This window comes from Schistocerca gregaria, chromosome 1 (genome assembly GCF_023897955.1).
Source record: "Schistocerca gregaria isolate iqSchGreg1 chromosome 1, iqSchGreg1.2, whole genome shotgun sequence".
Lineage (NCBI taxonomy): Eukaryota > Metazoa > Arthropoda > Insecta > Orthoptera > Acrididae > Schistocerca > Schistocerca gregaria.
In genome coordinates this window covers 537,550,425-537,570,184 of record NC_064920.1, presented here as the reverse complement: position 1 = coordinate 537,570,184, position 19,760 = coordinate 537,550,425, and the positions used below count along the sequence as shown (strand labels likewise).

Below are 19,760 nucleotides of genomic sequence, written 5' to 3'. Positions count from 1 at the left end.
TTTCTGAAATTGTAATCATTTGTTTGTCTGTATATGTCCATCTTATCTACTCTTTCGTGCTGCGTCTTTTTTATTGTTATTTTCATTTCTTAGAGTGAAGTTAATCGACGAGACGGCGTCAAACGGCACGGTACCAATACTTCATTCGGATATTACACATTTGTGTTCCGACTTCATCTGCATTAACGTGCATTACTCGGGCTCGCTACCACCGAGGCGAGCGCCTCTGTACATGGCTGTGTTAGCGACCTCGTCTGCGGAGGTGGGCGTAATGGCGGTGACTAAAGAAGGAGTCGTCCAACGAATCGAGAGTGCCGCTGCCAGAGCAGCCGGTCCGGTTGCGCCTGCAGCCGTCAGATATAGCGCCACCCCCGCGTCTGCATATGCGAAACCGACCCCGCTCTGCGGAAGAGTACTGCACCTCGATTACGTGTCGGCTGTTTCGTTCAGCTGGGCTGCAGCTAGGATTAGCTCTTGCTCACCTTCCGCCTCCTCCTAGTCTCACAGAGCGACACCCGAGGCCGGCCTAACACGTCCTGGGAATTTGGCGTGCGGTTTGTGGTGAGACTGTTGTCACGCTACGCGGTAGATCAGCCCTTCCGTATCTTGTCTCGCAGAAGCTACACGGAGCAGAGACTTGCCTAGAACGCGCTATGATATGTCTAATAAAATCTTAATTATTACCTAAGCATTATTAGACACCTTTCCTCCTTTGTTTCTGTACATATTTGCAGTTTCGTTCTTGTAATGTGCAGAGGGGGTACGCAGCAAAAAACCAATGACGGGCGGAGTAAGGATAATGATGATGATGATGATGATGATGATGATGATGAATATGATATGATGATGATGTGATGACGATTGTTTGTGGGGCGCTCAACTGCGTGGTCATCAGCGCCCGTACAATGTCCCAATCTTTACACAGTCCAATCTAACAACTTTCACGAATGATTATAAAATGATGAGGACAACACAAACACCCAGTCTCCGAGCAAAGAAAATCCCCAACCTGGCCGGAAATTGAATCCGGGATCCCGTGATCCAGAGGCAGCAACGCTAACCACTAGACCAAGAGCTGCGGACGCGGAGAAAGGAGGACATCAAAAGAAGACTAGCAGTGGCGAAAAGAGCCAAGAGAAGTCTACTAGCATCAAACATGGGTCGTAATATAAGGAAGAAATTTCTGAGTTGCTGCGTTTGAAGCACAGCGTTGCATGGTAGTGAAACATGGACTGTGGGAAAACCGGAACAGAAGAGAATCTAAGCATTAGAGATGTGGTGCTGCAGACGAATGTTGAAAATTAAGTGGGCCGATAAGGTAAGAAATAAGGAGGTTTTGTACAGAATTAGAGAGAAAAGGAATGTGTGGAAAACATTGACAAGGAGAAGGGATAGGATGATAGGCCATCTGTTAAGACATCAGCGTATGACTTTCCCGGTACTAGAGGGAACTGCAGGGAGCAAAACTTGTAGAGGAAGACAGAGATTGGAATACATCCAGGAAGTAACTGAGGACGTAGGTTGCAAGTGCTACTCTGAGATGAAGAGATTGACACAGGAGAGGAAATCGGGGTTGGCTGCATCAAACCAGTTGTAAGCCCGATGACTCAAAACAGGGAGTAAATTCAAACAAAATTTGCTCGTCTCGTGTTTCAGTGTCGACACCAGCGTCAAGGGAAACGTCGTTTATTGTTTTGTTAGAGATAAGAATCAAAGCAACTGGGTGTCGTATGAAACATGTGACGAGCTGTATTTGAGTTGACTGCATCTGCATATTGGAAAACAAAATGGGTAATCAGAGTGAGATTTTCACTCTGCAGCGGAGTGTGCGCTGATATGAAACTTCCTGGCAGATTAAAACTGTGTGCCGGACCGAGACTCGAACTCGGGACCTCTGCCTTTCGCGGGCAAGTACTCTACCAATTCTGGAAACATCCCCCAGCCTGTGGCTAAGCCATGTCTCCGCAATACCCTTTCTTTCAAGAGTGCTAGTTCTGCAAGTTTCGCAGGAGAGCTTCTGTGAAGTTTGGAAGGTAGGAGACGAGGTACTGGCAGAAGTAAAGCTGTGAGGACGGGGCGTGAACCGTGCTTGGGGAGCTCGGTTAGAGCGCTTGCCGGCAAAAGGTTAAGGTCCCGAGTTCGAGTCCTCGGTCCGGCACACAGTTTTAATCTGCCAGGAAGTTTCAAAATGGGTAATATGTGCCCAAACACCAGACAAAATGAGCCTGATGACTTGAGGGGAGACGTGCAGTATATATACGGTGTAAAAAAACATTAAAAAATTTGAAATATTTAGAGGAGATAAAAAGAAGAGACGCTATTGTTTGTGGCAAAAAGTCACAGGTACACAGTTTCCCCGCCAGGGGCCCGTGAAGGACTTGACTTTAGTGACGGTGTTCAGACTGCAGTGCGATGAATATTGTTTTAGAGATGTTGCTGAACTGCTTTGGTTTTCTTTTTGTGATGGGAGATGAAACGTTTGGAGTACGAGACACTCCAGAAGAGCTGGTTGCCCGTTTAGCTGAAGATGCAGCCATTATTTGTGAAATACCTGGTCGTTTTGAGCTTGATAGGCAATCATTAGCACACGGGTGTCAGTTATGTATAAATATAAACGGACGACGTTTTCAGTAACCTCACCAGAACAATATTCAATGCTTTTGTATTTCTGCATAACTGTCTTCTCTGTATTTCGTGGTGTACGTTTTGCTGAGTGCGTAATACTGCATTTTCCATTGCTCTGAAAGTATTCTCACAGAAACAAGGGTTATTGGGGATTCAAACCGAATTAATCGTAGTTGCCGGAGAGCACGTTCTATTACACCAAAACACTCAGAAAATACCCCTCAACGACGCACACACGCGCACACACACACACACACACACACACACACACACACACACACAGACACAGATACACAGACACACTCACACGCACACGCACAAACGCGCACACACGCACACGCACAAACGCGCACACACGCACACGCACACGCACAAACACACACACACACACACACACACACACACACACACACACACACACACACACACAGTGTGTTTGTGTATGTTCCAGTATGACTCTGGAAAGTGTGGATAAGTTTGAACGAACTGTGGTGCGTGTATGACTAATAACTTTTAGTAGCAGCAGGCAATTATCGTGGTGGTAATATATCCCTAGCATCCCTATCTGCGGGGATGGGACCAAGGAGATTGTCATATGTAGGTATAAATGTGGCTTGTCTAAGGCAATTTGAAGCAAAGTTGTTGCGTATATGACTCAGTATCTGGTAAATTATACTGCTGGCGTAAGACACCGCCAGCACTCTTAGCGATGGCGTGGGAATGTGAAGGAGGTGACATGTAAAACTAATCGAAAACTAACTGCATTAGTGTTCAATCTGCAGTTTTTGGGGTAACTGAGTGACAGTGGTGACGTTATACCCTTCGGGATGTGAGGGAAGGGGAGAAGTTGAGATAAAATAATGGACTGTAATAATTCGCTTTTCCTATCCAATACAATACTGGATAAATATCTTCCGCACAGTGCCTAGTAATCAACTACTGATATCATAAAAATAAACGGAAAATACCAGTAGTTCCGTAATGAAGATTCAAATTATATTTTGAGATGTTAGATTCCTCACTAGTTATGTCTTTTTGAGTGTGTTTTATAGGTTTAATTTATCTTTGTCTTATTTGTTCATTTCGTGTTTCCTCAGTATATTATAATAGTAGATTATAATAAAAAAGTACATAGATAGTTCGCTTTAATACGGTTGACGTTTCGATATGTGCAACCGTTTACGAAATAAAAGGGGTGTAACGTTTTACGTGACTCACCCTGTATATGACCCAAGAATGTATTACGAATTGACTAAGTTTGTAAACAGTTCTAATTCATTAATGACGTTGTGAGATGTTACAAATAAAGACTGATCTGTCTTTCATTAGCTAGGCGCATAATCAGTGCTGGAGATAGTGGCTTATTATATTGTTGTCAATGGCTACAGCTGCCATTCAGGCAACCAGATACTAAATGGCATAAGACTCTTTAATGCGGTCAGGGCTAAAACTTAAAAAAATAAAGGTTACTGAAACAGCATCAACGAATCTACAATACTGGCTGTTATTCGTCGTATTGCGGAAGAACATTAGTTGACATGTCGTCCTGCTATAAATTCCAAATACTGTCGCACTATTCTATGGTACAAGATCATACTTACCAGAAGGTAAGATTTAGAGACACTGAAGTTAAAATTTCTTTGAGTCATTCGCATTTGCTCTCTATCTTTTCACGATACATAGATCATGCATACTGAATAATAAAATTATAGTTTAAAGTGTTCTGCAAAGCACTGATGAAAATCAACAGCAATAATTTTAAACGATTTTTCTAAAAGGTAAAACATATCTCTTATTCAGAAGCTTTTATGTACCATGGAAAAGAAAAATGAAACCAAACTGAAAAAAAGAAAACAAATACCTTAGTTCATTTTGTTGAAGAAATGTGGCTGAGTAATTTTCGCATTTTATTACTTCTTTAATGTTAAGCAACCTCATTAATACAAACACTAATGGAAAATGTATAAGGTTCTACCAAATATCAGGACGCCATGGTAAATGAATTTATAATTTAAAACTTAACGTTATTGTTACTGTGAGGACGTTAAGAACATCAAAAGGACGCCGTCTTGCAACTTATTCTTCTTCGTTAACAGCTAAATTTGTGGTGAAGAGCCACCAGCGATGTATAAGAAACGGAAAATTCATAATAATTCTAGGGGCGAAATAGTTTCTTGACCTGAAGCCTGCTATACACTCATGATAAATCACCTGGTTCTTTTACTGTATGATCTTTCTTCTAGATTTAATTCGAAAAATACGCACAGATATAATTGTTTGAGCTAATTTTTTTAGAACGTCCTACGAAACAGGCCAGGAAAAGCTTTTGCGAGACTGCTGTTCGTCTTCCAATGGATGGAGTAAACATACATTTCGTTCGGAACGTTAAGCACTCGGAAATTTTTTTGTTTCTTTTCTCGAAGGCAAGTAATTCAAGGAACGCTTGCGAAACCGGTACACAACATGCCGGAGGCAAACAGTTCCGCGAACTAGTTCACCTCGAATACGTTCAGGTTATGTACGCTGAACAAAATAAAAACGTACGCCAAAATTACCGGCAATTATTTTAGTTGCTGCAGTCTACACAAAAGTGGAGCCGAGCCAATGGTACTGACCCAGTGGTGGGAGCTGGAAGCGCTTGCAGCGATGGAATCTTCTCGGCTCTTGGGATGCCGTTACAATGGACAGATCCCGTAGTTTTATCGCAATTCATTTTGAAACGAGTGGGCGGAAAATGGGTCACGTACGGTACTAAAATATCGCTGCCATGGGTTTGCGCGGATTATTAACCTGCATACCTTTGTTCTATGTAATACGTGTTGCCGCAGAGGCTGTGTATTGTGCTGGGTAGAAAACTACAAGAGACTGTTGAGAGCATAAAGGTCGATTCACAGTGAACATCACACAACGGACAGGAGTGTCAAAACATTGCAGAATGCGTTTCAAATGGCGGCATTCGCAAAGGTCGTCAAGAAAACGGAACGAAACGCCAACGTAAAGAACTCTCGGGAAGAAAGCTTTGATGTTGACGTTGCCTGCTAACATTGGTTATTAATCTACTTTCGACGCGCCCGCACTTGTTATAGTACTGGGGTTTACGATTTTGCATGTTCTGAATCTATATTGTACTGCTCTCTTTGTTTCTACATCTACATCTACTTCCATACTCCGCAAGCCACCTGACGGTGTGTGGCGGAGGGTACCTTGAGTACCTCGGTCGGTTCTCCCTTCTATTCCAGTCTCGTATTGTTCGTGGAAAGAAAGATCGTCGGTATGCCTCTGTGAGGGCTCTAATCTCTCTGATTTTATTCTCACAGTCTCTTCGCGAGATATATGTAGGAGGGAGCAATATACGGATTGACACCTCGGTGAAGGTATGTTCTCGGAGCTTTAACAAAAGCCCGTACCGAGCTACTGAGCGTCTCTCCTGCAGAGTCTTCCACTGGAGTTTATCTGTCATCTCCGTAACGCTTTCGCGATTACTAAATGATCCTGTAACGAAGCGCACTGCTCCCCGTTGTATCTTCTCTATCTCTTCTCTCAACCCTATTTGGTACGGATCCCACACTGGTGAGCAATATTCAAGCAGTGGGCGAACAAGAGCACTGTAACCTACTTCCGTTGTTTTCGGATTGCGTTTCCTTAGGATTCTTCCAATGAATCTCAGTCTGGCATCTGCTTTACCGACGATCAACTTTATATGATCATTCCATTTTAAATCACTCCTAATGCCTACTCCTAGATAATTTATGGAATTAACTGCTTCCAGTTGCTGACCAGCTATATTGTAGCTAAATGATAAAATACTTTATTTCTATGTATTCGCAGCACATTAGACTTGTCTACATTGAGATTCAATTGCTATTCCCTACACCATTCGTCAATTCGTTTCAGATCCTCCTGCATTTCAGTACAATTTTCCATTGTTATAACCTCTCCATATACTACAGTTATTGCAAAGGTTGCAAGTGGACTTCATATTTTACCTTCAAGTGTTCTTCAGCCGAGGGGAGACATGTCTGAATGCAAAAAATTATTTAGATTTTGCAATACCTCGGCAACGAAAAGACTGACCCTCTGTACCAATAAGAGTTAGACAGATAGAAGAACAGTTTTTTTAATGATGCTTCTTCAACAACGAAACAGTCAACTCCAGTGAGCGAGAATAATACAGAACATTTGTATGTCTGGTGTCTGTTCTTTCGGACATTCTGAAAAAAGGCTATGACGACCAATGATCCCCTCAGTGCAGATGCAAACCAAGCTCGAACTCTTACGGGAAAGTGTATGGTATGAGTTGAGAATTTCAGTCTGCTAGGGTGTCAGTGCGGTTGTGGTGACCACAGTGTCCGGATGGCGTAGTGGTCAGAGCGTCTGTCTAGTAAGCACGAGATCCGGGTCGGAATCTGGTTCGGTACAAATTTTCAACTTGACCCATTGATATAAAGAAATGCCACCGGCAGCTATTCCTTTGTGCCCTGCTACAGTACTTCGTTGTCGTTTAGCAACAAGAAAGAAATGAAGATGCAGAGGGTGAAACAAAACGACGGCGTGCAGCCATCCTTTCTTTGTTGCCTTAGCATGCATATAGCTTCTCGAGAGAAAATAAACATTTTTTCAAAGTGTTTGGTGCATCATATCATATGGCTCAATTTTTGATATAGTCAACAGCAAAATTGACGCTAAATTGTCATTCGTCAAATGTGGTTCAGAAGAACTTTATTTCCACAAAGTCTCACACTCTCATTTCGGAAGAGAATGAAAGATGGGGAAAAAAATTTACGTGGACGAACAGTCAGATGCGTGCCGCCATGCGATGAAAAACCAGCATGTGGTGCGCCGACCTCCGTCTGTGCATCCCGGTAATACATATTTAATCAGGATCATTAATAACCTCTGCTCCCATGATATTTCCTTAATATTGTTTTATGGTACCTCAACCTCATTTTCATCTTTCAGTACTCGACTGAGAGACGTGACGTTTTGTTGGCGTTCAGTATTGTGCGAACACAACACAAAACAACCTTGATTCACCTATGCATTTTTATGCACTACACACGTTCCATATAATAACGGTTACTGTGAGATTGTTCAATGGAACACGGAACTAACTGCCGTTCCGCTCCGTTCAGTTTCGGTGACGTCCATATGAATCTACCTGAATGCAGTCTGCAAAGGTACTGAGAAAACTCGCATGAAAAAAGTTAAGTATACACTGAGGAGACAAAAGTCGTGGGATAGCGATATTCACATATACAGAGGCCGGTAGTGTCGCGTACACAAGGTATAAAAGGGCAGCGCATTGGCGGAGCTGTATTTGTACACGGGTGATTCGTGTGAAAAAGTAACCGACGTGTTTATTGCCTCACGATGGGAATCAACGGACTTTGAACGCGGAATGGTAGTTGGAGATAGATGCCTGCGCCATTCCATTTCGGAAATCATTAGGGAATTCAGTATTCCGAGATCCACAGTGTCAATAGTGTGTCGAGTATACAAATTTTCAGGCGTTACCTCTCACCACAGGCAACACAGTGGCAGGCGGCCTTCTCTTAACGTCTGTGAGCAGCGGCGTTTGCGTAGTCAGTGGTAACAGACATGCAAAGCTGCTTGAAATAACCGCATAAATTAATGGTGGACGTACGACATACACCACTGGCCATTAAAATTGCTACACCAAGAAGAACTGCAGATGATAAACGGGTATTCATTGGACAAATATATTATACTAGAACTGACATGTGATTACATGTTCACGCAATTTGGATGCATAGATCCTGATTAATCAGTACCCAGAACAACCACCTCTGGCCGTAATAACGGCCTTGATACGCCTGGGCATTGAGTCAAACAGAGCTTCGATGGCGTGTACACGTACAGCTGCCCGTGCAGCTTCAACACGATACCACAGTTCATCAAGAGTAGTGACTGGCGTATTGTGACGAGCCAGTTCCTCGGCCACCATTAACCAGACGTTTTCAGTTGGTGAGAGATCTGGAAAATGTGCTGGCCAAGGAAGCTGTCGAACATTTTCTGTATCCAGAAAGGCCCGTACAGGACCTGCAACATGCAGTCGTGCATTATCCTGCTGAAATGTAGCGTTTCGCAGGGATCGAATGAAGGGTAGAGCCACGGGTGGAACACATCTGAAATGTAACGTCCACTGTTCCCAGTGCCATCAATGCGAACAAGAGGTGACTGAGACGTGTAACCAATGGCACCCCATATCATCACGCCGGGTGATACGCCAGTATGGCGATGACGAATACACGCTTCCAATGTGGGTTCACCGCGATGTCGCTAAACACGGATGCGACCATCATGATGCTGTAAACAGAACCTGGATTCATCCGAAAAAATGACGTTTTGCCATTCGTGCACCCAGATTCGTCGTTGAGTAGACCATCGCAGGCGCTCCTGTCTGAGATGCAGCGTCAAGGGTAACCGCAGCCATGGTCTCTGAGCTGATAGTCCATGCTGATGCAAACGTCGTCGAACTGTTCGTGCAGATGGTTGTCTTGCAAACGTCCCGAGACGTAGTTGCACGATGCGTTACAGCCATGCGGATAAGATGCCTGTCATCTCGACTGCTAGTAATACGAGGCCGTTGGGATCCAGCACGGCGTTCCGTATTACCCTTCTGAACCCACCGATTCCATATTCTGCTAACAGTCATTGGATCTCGACCAACGTGAGCAGCAATGTCGCAATAGGATAAACCGCAATCGTGATAGGCTACAATCCGACCTTTATCGAAGTAAGCACGAGATCCGGGTCCGAATCCTTACACGAGGCATCACGTTTCACGCCGGTCAACTGCTGTTTGTGTATGAGAAATCGATTGGAAACTTTCCTCATGTCAGCACGTTGTAGGTGTCACCACCGGCGCCAACCTCGTGTGAATGCTCTGGAAAGCTAATCATTTGCATATCACAGCATCATCTTCCTGTCGGTTAAATTTCGCGTCTGTGGCGCGTCATCTTTATGGTGTAGCAATTTTAATGCCCAGTAGTGTATATGTCCTTTAGGACAGTGCGGCGAAATGTGGCGTTAATGAGACATGGCAGCAGACGATAGACAATAGTGCCTTGTTAACGGCACGACGTTGCCTGCAGTGCCTCTCCTGGGCTCCTGATCATATCGGATATCGGCTGGATCTCAGAGGACTGGAAAGCCATGGCCTGGTCATAAGCGTCCCGATTTCACTTTTGTCAGAGCTGATAGTAGGACTCGTGAGTGGCGCAGACCCCACCAAGCCAAGGAGCCAAGTTGTCAACAAGGGACTGTACAAGCTGCTGATGGCTTCATAGTGGCGTGGGCTGTGTTTACATGAAATGGACTGGTTCCCCTGGCCCTATCATTGACTGGAAATGGTTCTGCTTGGCTACTTGGAGATTATTTGTTACCCTTTAATGATATCCCCAAACAACGATGGAATTCTCATGAATGACACTGCGCCATGTCACTGAGCCAGAATTGTTCGCGACTGGTTTGAAGAACGTTCTGTACACACAGATCACCTGACATGAATCCCATTGAACATCTATGGGACGTAATTGAGAAGTCAGTTCGTGCACAAAATCCTACACTGACAACACTTTCGTAATTATGGACGGCTATAGAAGCAGCATCGGCCAACGTTTCTGCAGGGGTCTCCCAACGACTTCTACATCGAACTGGTGCACTACCCGAAGCAAAAGCAAGTCCGACACTATATACGGAGGTGGACAGCACTATAGAAACATCCATTTCTATTATGCGAGCGCGTTTGATTGTTACAAACACAACTTACTCTGATGGAATTAAGCGGTAACTGAGATCTATTCGATGCTCGATTCGGTAAACTGAGATGTTGCTATAGAATCGTAAACAATTCGCTTCAAGTGATTGTGGCAGGCGAGCGAAGCAGTCGCGAGGTACCTACGTTAAGGTTCAGCGCTCTGGTGCGTCCTGTAGCTGTACGGACTTCAGAGTGGAGGCACGTCCGCGCCTTCTATCCAGGAGTTACGCAACCGATTACGGCCAGTGGCCAGTTCCCTTACGTTGGCGTCGCTTTCACTGCTGCCTGGAGATTGGTAGGCGGCGCCAACAAGATTGCGGTGGCCGCATGCTTTCTTGAATGAACTTCTGCAACCACTTTCCGTCAATCAAACAGTGCCCATAGTTGTGTGGAGGCTTTTTACTTTCCTCCAATGGAACGAGGAACAAATATCGAAAGGTTTAATGAAGGCTACATCGACGTCATTCGCGAGCAGCACGAGCTTGAATTGGGCAAGGCTCGTGAAGCATTCGTCTCAGGTGATTTAGATGATCTATAACAAGTTCCTTCCTTGGTGGTTCAACGCCTTCACCAGCGTGTCATTCTACTCTAAATCGACTTCTGCTCTCCGCATTCCACCTTATGGTTTGTGGCTGGCTTCATTTCTCTTTACACTACCTAATTAACTACAGAATGGTGTTGGCTATGAGAAGCGGTTTGACTATTGTAACCATTCTTTTTAACTCCCTACACACAGTCATTGCACTAGCTGGAATGCTAGCAGCGCGTTTGAACTCGCGCGTGATTCCTTCCGCTGATGGCCGGCCAGGGTGGCCGAGCGGTTCCAGGCGCGACAGTCTGGAACCGCGCGACCGCTACGGTCACATGTTCGAATCCTGCCTCGGGCATGGATGTGTATGTGATGTCCTTAGGTTAGTTAGGTTTAAGTAGCTCTAAGTTCTACGGGACTGATGACCTCAGAAGTTACGTCCCATAGTGCTTACAGCCTTTCGCTGATTTCGTGCGCTTTTTCACAGTCACCGTCGGCAATACTCACGACCCGTGTACGTCAGTGACATAGGGTCGCCTGGTTTTGTTTTATCTGTGGTTGTTCCTTCACGTTTCCACATCAGTCACTTCAACAACAGTCGACTTCGGCAGTTTTGAAAAGGACATTCGCCGACTAGTCCACGTTCGAAGCCATTGAGTTCCTCTGATGGGCCGCCCGTTGTGGCCGAGTGGTTCTAGGCGCTTCAGTGCGGAACCGCGCAACTGCTCCGGTCGCAAGTTCGAATCCTGCCTCGGACATGGATGTGTGTGATGTCCTTAGGTTACTTAGGTTTAAGTAATTCTAAGTTCAAGGAGACTGATGACCTCAGGTGTTAAGTACCATACTGCTCAGAGCCATTTGAACCATTTTTTTTTCTTCTGATCTTCCCATTCGGCTGTTACTGCCTTTCTGCTGACATCAAAGTACTACCCGCTTTCTTTTTGACTGGTGGGATCACTTGACTGTGTGTTCTTTATGTTCACTCACAACCTATTGCATTCGATGATACAACAGGCAGATGCTTATCACCAGAAGAATTCCTCGATGGCGACGCTCTTTCTGTGAGCTGTATGATACGTTCCTTAGTCACCAATCAGCAGTAGAAATTTAGCTGAAATACACGCCTTGGGACGCTACGCTTTGGGAAATAAGATCTCTATCAATAAACACCGAACTGCACGCGTATTTTAAGAATTTCTCATGTATGTTGATATGTTCGGCTGCCCGGCAATAGATCCCGTACGAACGCCGCAGTGCTACGTTCTAAAATTGAACTAAAAAGAGTTGTAGCCAATGCGAATGGAAGATTTAGATTGTCTGGAAGGATTCTGGGAAAGTGCAATGCATAAGCAAAAGAAACGACATACAAGACGTTTGTGTGAATCTGTCTGAAAGTACTGATCCAGTATCGGAGTCCTTCAGAGGTAGGCATGGGAGCAGACCTCGAACGACTTCTGAGATGCGTTTTTAAGATCGTAACATGCCGGGGAGAGCCCGTACGAAAGGGACAGATATGGTGAGGGAACTGCAGTGGGAAAGTATGGAGAAAAGATGGTGGTGTTCTTGCGAAACTGTGTTGCATATACTTATAGACTCATAATCAGTATTCGACAAAGACTGCCTGACCATTATGTTGCCACCGTCGAATATTTTCAGTAGAAATCAAGGAGAAAAATAAGAGATAAGAGATTACGGCGCGTTCCTCGTTGGAATGGGAGAGAAAATCGCTAATGCTGGTATGTAGTAATCTTCGCCAAGCCCCGAACCGTATCGCTGGCAAGAGCAACGTCATGGCGGCGTATGTGGTCGTGGTATAAGCAGTGCTGGCGAGTACGGGACTGGACAGGCAAGCTGCAGTATGGCGGAAGTTGTAACACGGCCTGCTCCAGCTCTCGCGACTAGAGCGGCCCGCTGCACCGCAGACAGACCACGAGGACTGGCTCGCAGCCGGCTCTGGATACACGATGTCAGCAGCAGACATCGCTCTTTCTTTCAGAGCGCTTTCTGTTCTCACACCACGCTTGCTATTGTTAGCTATCCAAATGCTTGCAGACGCTTCCGCGCCGTGCAGTAAGGAGGGTTTGATGTATGTTTGGCGAATGTTCGGCCAGTAGCTTGCCTTTCTTTCGACTGTTTATGTTGCTTCAGTGACCCACCACTGTTCCCAGTCGCCATTTGCCCCAGGTCCCATTTTCTTATACGGTTGAAACTACTACAACTGTTTTACATTTTTTCCGTGTAACGTATTCTTGAAACGAGAACGTAAACTGCATTAATTGTGTTTGTAACTTATTATCAAATGTACGAAATTATGGGTGGGTATCAAACGAAATTTATAAAAAATGGTCAAATGTGTGTGAAATCTTATGGGACTTAACTGCTAAGGTCATCAGTCCCTAAGCTTACACACTACTTAACCTAAATTATCCTAAGGACTAACAAACACATCCATGCCCGCGGGAGAACTGGAACCTCCGCCGGGACCAACCGCACTGCAGCGCCTTAGACCGCTCGCGAAATTTATGACTGGATTGAGGATTTCTAGTTGGGGAGAACGCAGCATGTCATCTCGGATCGAAACTAACTTCGGGTGTGCCCCAGGGAAGTGTGTGGACACCCTTGCTGCTCGTGCCGTATATTAATTACCTTGCGGGTAATAGAACAGTAACTTCAGACTTTTCGCAGATGACGCACTTACTCATTACGAAGCACTATCCGAGAAAAGCTGCGCAAATACGATTGGATCTGCACAAGATTTCAAAATGGTGCTAAGACCAGCAACTGCGCTAAATGTTCAGAAATGTAAAATCCTGCACTTCACAAAATCAAGACATACTATAGACTACAGTATCAGCGAGACACAACTGGAATCAAAAATGGTTCAAATGGCTCTGAGCACTATGGGACTTAACATCTGAGGTCATCAGTCCCCTAGAACTTAGAACTACTTAAACCCAACTAACCTAAGGACATCACACACTACCATGCCCGAGGCAGGATTCGAACCGGCAACCGTAGCAACAGCGCGGTTCCAGACTGAAGCGCCTAGAACCTCTCGGCCAAAGCGACCGGCAAACTGGAATCGGTCACCTCATGCAAATACCTGGGATATGAAACTGAACGATCACGTACGCTCAGTCGTAGCTACAGCACGCGGTAGAATACGATATATTGGTAGAATACGAGGAAAATACACTCAGTCTATAAAGGAGGCTGCTTAGAAATAACTCATGTGACGCATCTGAGAATATGGCTCAAGTGTGTGGGACCTGTAGCAAATAGCACTAACCGAGGATACTGAAAGTATCGAGATGAGAGCAGCACGAATGGTCACAGTTTTGTTTGACCGTTAGGAGCATGTTACAGAGGTGAAGATACTGAACTGGCAGAAACTTGAAAATAGAAGCAAACTACCCAGAGACAGCGTACTTACAAAGTTTCAAAAACTGACTTTAAATGGTGTTTCCAGGAATATACAACAACCCCGTACCCATCGCTCGCACAGGGATCTTGAGGAGAAGATTATGCATGTAAAACAGTCTTTCTTCCCGCGCGAAAGTCCTAATAAATGGTACAATGGGAAGTGCTGTCTGCCATGCATTCACAGTAGTTTGCAGAGCATGGATGTAGATCTAATTCGTATGTTTATTTAACACATGGCAAAACTAAAGTGTGACAAACGCCACTCACAAAATTAACATATAAGACAAGCATAAGAAATCATTAACAAATTGTTATAAAAATAAAGCAAGTGAATATTTAGCTACGTTGTTAATTAAGTAGTTTCTGCAGAGTTCTTCGTCGAAAGAACTTAACCATCCAATAACCTTTGGTGAGGTCTTTATGAAGTTACTGTCGTCTCCTTGGAATCTACTTATTTGGCAAGTCGTCTATTGCTACAGGTATGGTATTTACAAATTGTTGCGTCATCTGAACGTAGCGTTCAATATTCCAGTGCTATGAAAGAAATGATAAAGATGGTCCACGTAGCATGTGAAACACAGACTTCCTGTCGTGCAGAGTGCACTCTTAGGCCGATATGTACTTCCCGTACACTAAAAGCCTGAATTCTGAACCTTCACATGTACATCAAACTGGAGCCAATCCACGTCAGGCCGGAAGCGTTAAAGATGACATGAACCACGGACTGAAAGCTACATGTTTTCCATTGCTTTCAGCAAACACCTCATGGCCAGCACGAATTTTCTACGTTTGCTTCTCTAGGCGGCCTGACAGTGCCTTGTGGGCAATAACAGAGAGCTCATACTAGCAGCCTGCCCGTCTAACAGCTTCTCCGGTGTCGGCACTTCCTGCACTTTAGGCTGCATCTGCCACACTCCATGTGTTCTACAACGTATCGTAGAACCGCTTCATGGCGGTCGTGTTGGATGTGTGGTTACCATATTTTTCTGGGAAGACATTCAGTATCTCGGTATAATTGGTAAATTAATTTACTGGGTGACAATGAATACTCACTGCTGCAATGCGTAGCCCAATTCTTCCTCAAATAAGCGATGCCGTACCTGCAACAACAACAAAATGATTACATAAGCCTGTGTACTTTGTTGGTCAGATCTTTGAGCGGTATAAAAACAAGACGCACTATAAACTAGGCAATGGACTTGTATCCAAATTTTCATAGCCAAGAGAAGAGTGAGAAATGGAAAAATGGGGTAGCAAACAGAGCAGCATGAGGTCTGGTTGTGCAAAAAACATTTAACTGCTTGAAAGTTGTTAGGTTAGTTACGAAAATAATAGAATACCCATCCATAATAAATTATTTTTCACTTTTTTGTGAACAAAACTTGACAATTTAAAAAATGAGAAAAACGTAAAAACTTTTGTAGAATCATATGACTGAAGGTAAGAAATGATGCGCCTTTGAATGATGCTCGAAATCATGCGCAGCAAATGAGTTGTGTCAGAGGTTTCTCAGTTCCTCTTCCTTCCTTGTTACTTTCTATTTTTCCAGTCCTCCGTCATCTCCATATGTTGTCTTTCCATTTCTCTGTCAATGTCATTCCCAATTTCTTATTTCTTCGGCATTAAAAGGCTTTTAACTTTAATATTTTGTTCTTAAAAAGACTGCTGTCTGGTATCTGTTTCTTTGTAGATCTCGTCTTATTTCTGTAATCCAAGCTATTGTCGACTTCTTCTTCTAGAAATGCAGGAATATTTCTTTCGTGAGCTTGTTCCCGTTCATTCGGTATAGGTATCCAAAAAAGATTAGTCTTCATTTATTCATTGCTTCTGATATTTTCTCTATATTTTGGTAGATCTCCTCAGTACTTCTCTTTTTCCAGCCATCTGCAGTTTGCATTGCACCCTTTACTTTTCTAACTATCCGTATTGCAAGTACCAATATTCTGTCAAGGTTATAGTTCATTATTAGGCATTCACATCCTTATAAACATTCTGGTCGTACCACTGCGGTATAGTGTTTTAGTTTTGTTTTTCTAGATATGCCTTTCTTGTTGTAAATGTCCTTTTTCAAACCACACGCTCTCCCTATTTTGTTAACTCTTACATCTACTGAAAATTTTTTCTAATGCACTGTTTTCTCCAAGATATTTGAAGTTACGAACTCGCTCTCTTTTACCTATTTGTGTTTCTATGAATTTTGGTGCATTTTTATGTTTGTCATGAATTTTGGTTTGTCAGCTGAAATTTTGAGACCACTTCTATTTGCTATCTCACCATTTTATTTTTCAATCCTTTTAATTGATCATCCTACACGCAGCAGAGTTCGAGTACGGCTGTGATAGATACGTTGCTGGCGAGTGGAAATGCAACGTTAGAAAGGCTAGCAGATAACACATTTTACCTATTGTACGTATGCGGCTAGTAGGAAGAATATGCACCGAAAAGCCAAAGAAACTGGTACACCTGCCTAATATCGTGTACGGCCCCCGTGAGCACGACGTGATATGGACTCGACTAACATCTGAAGTAGTGCTGTAGGCAACTGGCACCATGAATCCTGCAGAGGTGTCCATAAATCCGTAAGAGTATGAGACGGTGGAGATCTCTTCTGAACAGCACGTTGCAAGGCATCCCAGATATGATTCATAATGCTCATGTCTGGGGAGTTTGGCGGCCATCGGAAGTGTTTAAACTCAGAAGAGTGTACCTAGAGCCCCTCTGTAACAGTTCTGGACGTATGGGGTGTCGTATTGTCTTGTTGGAATTGCCCGAGTCTGTCGGAATGCACAGTGGACATGAACGAACGTATGCAGGTGCTCAGACACGATACTCAGGTGTCACCCGTCAGAGTCGTATCTAGATGTATCAGGGGTCCCATTACACTTCAACTGCACATGCCCCACACCATTACAAAGCTTCCACGAGCGTGAACAGTCCCCTGCTCACATGCAGCATCTATGGATTGATGAGGTTGTCTCCGTACCAGCAAACGTCCATCCGCTCGATACAATTTGAAGCGAGACTCGTTGCACCAGGCAACATGCTTCCTGTCATCAACAGTCCAAAGTCGGTGTTGACGCACCCAGGCGAGGGGTAAAGCTGTGTCGTGCACTCATCAAGAGTTCACAAGTGAGCTTTCGGCTCCGAAAGCCCAATATCGATGATGTTTCGTTGAATGGTCCACATGCTGACACTTGTTGATGGCCCAGCACTGAAATGAGCAGTTAATATGCGGAAGAGTTGCACTTCCGTCACGCTGAAGATTCTCTTTAGCCATCGTTGGGCCCATTCTTTCGGGATCTTTTTCCGGCCAGCAGCGATATCGGAGATTTGATATTTTGGCGGATTCCTGATATTCACGATACGCTCGTGAAGTAGTCGTACGGGAAAATTCCCACTCCAGTGCTACGTGGGAAATGCTATCCCCCATCGCTCGTGCGCAAACTGCAACACCATGTTGAAACTCACTTAAATCTTGGTAAGGCGCCATTGCAGCAGCAGTAACCGATCTAACAACTGCAACAGACGTCTTATATAGGCACTACCGATCGCAGCGCCGTATTCTGCCTGTTTAGCCGGCTTCTGTGGCCGAACGGTTCTAGGCGCTTCTGTCCGGAACCGCGCTGCTGCTACGGTCGCAGGTTCGAATCCTGTCTCGGGCATGGATGTGTGTGCTGTCCTTAGGTTAGTTAGGTTTAAGCAGTTCTAAGTGTAGGGGACTGATGACCTCAGATGTTGAGTCCCATAGTGCTCAGAGCCATTTGAACAATTTTTTTTCTGCCTGTTTACATCTGTCTGTATTTGAATACGCATGCCTATACCAGTTTATTTGGCGCTTCAGAGTAGGTTGCGCTGTTTTATTTGACCACGAATGGCAGATGTGCAATGCCCCAATCATTTGCAAGTATCTGTCGAGTTAAGACGATGTTCTGAGCAGCTGTGAGGGCGTTATGTCGGAGCTAAGTGAATCAGAACGTGGGCACATTGTTGATGCTGGTATGGCGAACGTTTCTGCAACCATTGTGGCCGAGATGTCTGATGTTTGAAGAGATGCCGTGTCGAAGATCTAGACCGTGGGCAAGGAAAGCGGAAAAACATCTTTGTATTGAGTGTTCGATACAGTGGGTGACTGTGGCCATTGTATCGAAACCTCAGACGACGACAGCTGCAAAGGTCACTGTAGAACTGAATGTCGCACTCGAGAACCCTGCCTGCGCACGATACGTAGGGAGCACGGAATTGCAGGACGAGCTTGAAATCCGGAACTACTCATCAGTGATGCAAATGCACATAACAGGGAAACAAAGCTGAAGCTATAAATCCTGGACTACGGAGCAATGGAAGAACGTCATTTGGTAGGATGAGTCTTGTTGCACACTGTTTCGAGCTTCTGGCTGAGTTTACTTCCCAAGTGTTGAACATGGCGGGGGTTCGGTGATGGTTTGGGCAGCCATAGCGTGGTGTTCCAAGGGCCTCATGGGTACTCTGCAAGGTCGCATTATTGCCATTTCGGCTCTTCAGGTCCATCTCATGGCACAATGTTCGTTCCAATACGGTGATGCTGTTTTCCAAGACGACGGAAACCCTGTTCACACAGCTCGCATTGTCCACGATTGGATGAATTTGTCGCATCTCATCTGGCTACAACAGTCACCAGTTCTCAATATTATTGACTATTTGTGGACTACTTTGGTGATGGCTATCCACCTCCATCATCGTTAGCTGAACTTGCCAATATTTTGCAGAAAAAATAGTATAAGATAGTCTTGAAAACCATGCAGCACCTGCATGTTCTCCCAGCGCTAGTCGCGCAGAGCTATTGAGGTGCTGGTGGCTTCCAGTATGGCGCTCCTGAACCTATCGATTCCATATTCGGATGGCATTCGTCTGATCCCGTCCCAGGTTAGCAACAATGCCGCGGAAAGATAAACCCAGGTGTCTATAGGCGACGATTCTTCCTGTTCAGAATTCCGACACATGCTGGCAGACATTTCTCCTACTTACGCAAGCCGTAACACGGCGTTCCCACAAACAAGCTACACTGAAATACCATTTCAGAATGAGAAGACCGCTGTGCAATCTTACCTTACACACGTAATGCAGATGGCGTTGCAACTACCTACTTTTTTTGCTTTTACAAAGATGCTTATCATTAGCAAATCCAAGCATGCTGCCTTCGCTCTGTTGCAGTTTCAATGGCCAGTAGTGTAGACTGATGGACGGCCTCCGGACTGCGTGGGAGTCTAAGTCCAGGAGGTACCCGTGTGTACCTGGCCACCCACGCTCGCTGGCAGCCCCGGCCGACAGATCCCGCGTGCCCCTCTCCGTACTGGAGCCGAGCCAGTGGTGCAAAGTCCTCAGCAGGCTCGGCCAGCGCTCTGTTCGACACCCACGCAGCGCACC

The 19,760-nt window shown here is 44.9% G+C and overlaps 1 protein-coding gene across 13 annotated transcripts in view; it reads right to left on the bottom strand.

Annotated features, from left to right (window-relative positions):
- The window catches only part of LOC126355485 (phosphatidate phosphatase LPIN2), a 284,685-nt gene that overhangs the window by 199,654 nt on the left and 65,271 nt on the right, over window positions 1-19,760 (bottom strand). For 6 of the 13 annotated variants that reach the window (XM_050005848.1, XM_050005811.1, XM_050005840.1 and 3 more), the window contains exon 2: window positions 15,411-15,457. The exons of the other annotated variants lie outside the window; for them this stretch is intronic. The gene's annotated coding sequence lies outside the window, so the exon portion shown is untranslated. The remainder of the gene's footprint in view (window positions 1-15,410; window positions 15,458-19,760) is intronic. 13 annotated transcript variants of the gene reach the window in all.